Here is a 1,764-nt window from a genome sequence, read left to right on the forward strand (position 1 = left end):
TATCTTTGAATGTCTCACGCTGAATGATAAATATGTACATCCAAACTGGGATTCGGTGCCAATTATGCATCGACAGCGATGTCACAGAGGATGTAACATTTAAATTAAAATGATGGCATTCCATTTCAGGCAGCCTTGTGCGGTGACATCTTCTATTATCTCTTTTTGTGGTGTAAGACAAGACACAAAAAAACCACACACACACAACATTGACGAGAGAAAGAACTATCCCAAAGGTCAAATCAGTAACTTTTGTTGTTATTTATTTATTTATTTATTTATTTTATTGTTAGTACACATCCATGTCAATCATGAAGCCTATTAATAGGTTTGAAGCCAAACCTACTCCTGGCTTTTATTGTTACTCAACTCAAGTCTTTAAAAACCTCACAGCTTCTAGTAAACAGAGCCGCAAGCTGCACTTAGAACACGTACTTATAATGATGAATTTTACAATAACACTATAATCCTGTCACATGTCGCATGGAACTGCAGAAAGCTCTGTATCACACAGAAGAAAAAACACACACACAAGGCTTGATACTTTAATTGGCAGGAATACTTGTCTAATTATCACTTTTCTGCTTGCTCTCCATGCTGAGATTATGTAATTATCTTTTTGAAACACTGTGCAACGACATTGCGTTTTGTGTGTGTGTGTGTGTGTGTGTGTGTGGGTTATTTCTGCGACGCTGCTGTACCTGACATTCAGCGAGCCACTTAATAATATGGTAGAAAGGCAGCTAATTATATCATAATAATGGCTTGATGAAAGCAATAAGGCAGGCAGGCGAATGAGTGAATGATAGCACTGTCGGACTGCTCAAGTTGAATCGTTATCTCAAATTATCAGAATCCCAGCAAACATAAAATTATTTAATCGCTAGCGTGTTTATTCAGGAAGCTGTAAGAATTTGGGGTTTTGGTATTTGTTATCATTATGCAAATCACAGCCTATGCTGAATAATATGTTTCTCTGCAACAAATTGAATCCCTTATCAAGTTAATTACTCCATGTTTTAGCCCCACAAGCTAGGATATTCCAATTAAAGACTACACCTGTTCCATTTGTTAGATTTCTATTTGTTAATGTGTCATTACATGTTCTCCAGCAGAGCATAGTTTTGTACGAGGAGGGTGGGGGAACCACCACTTTAGACCCCTTACTGGGCTTCCAGATTTCATCCTGCTACTTCAAATCTTCTAGGCTGAATCGCGTTGTCTATTTGTGGGATTCTTTACAGAGAAGAGGCAGGAACACGGCTGACACACACACATCCGCAAGACCCGGGGAGGGGGTAGATGGGTAATCTGACGGAGGGCAAGCCTGAGCACCAGCAGCGGCAGCATCAACAGCAGCCGTAGACTGCTTTCGAAACTTTTTAATTAGCACTAATTACCTTTGCAGGAAAATGTTGAGGCTTGAAAGGATTTGTGTCAGCAAGTGGGAGATCAAAGATTGTGGTGCTGTGCATTTTAATCTGAACACTGAGGGGTAATAGGGAGCTGTTTGTGTGTTCGAGAGAGGGTGAGAGGAGAAAAAGCATCCCAGGTGGTACTTGAGTAGTCTACCTCTGGTAATGCTGTCTACCAATCACACCACAGGCCCCGTCACATTATAAAATTCACCGCTAATATAAAGAAATTATCTTTAGCCTTTCCTCTTTTTTTCTTTTTTCTCGTTTTGCTTTATTGTTCAGTTGAATCACGACTTCTCCTCACTCTGTTCATTTTCTCCTTTATCTGCGTGCATGCGTTTCCTGA

This window comes from Pundamilia nyererei, unplaced genomic scaffold (assembly GCF_000239375.1).
Source record: "Pundamilia nyererei isolate P.nyererei 1_Seehausen unplaced genomic scaffold, PunNye1.0 scaffold00149, whole genome shotgun sequence".
NCBI lineage: Eukaryota > Metazoa > Chordata > Actinopteri > Cichliformes > Cichlidae > Pundamilia > Pundamilia nyererei.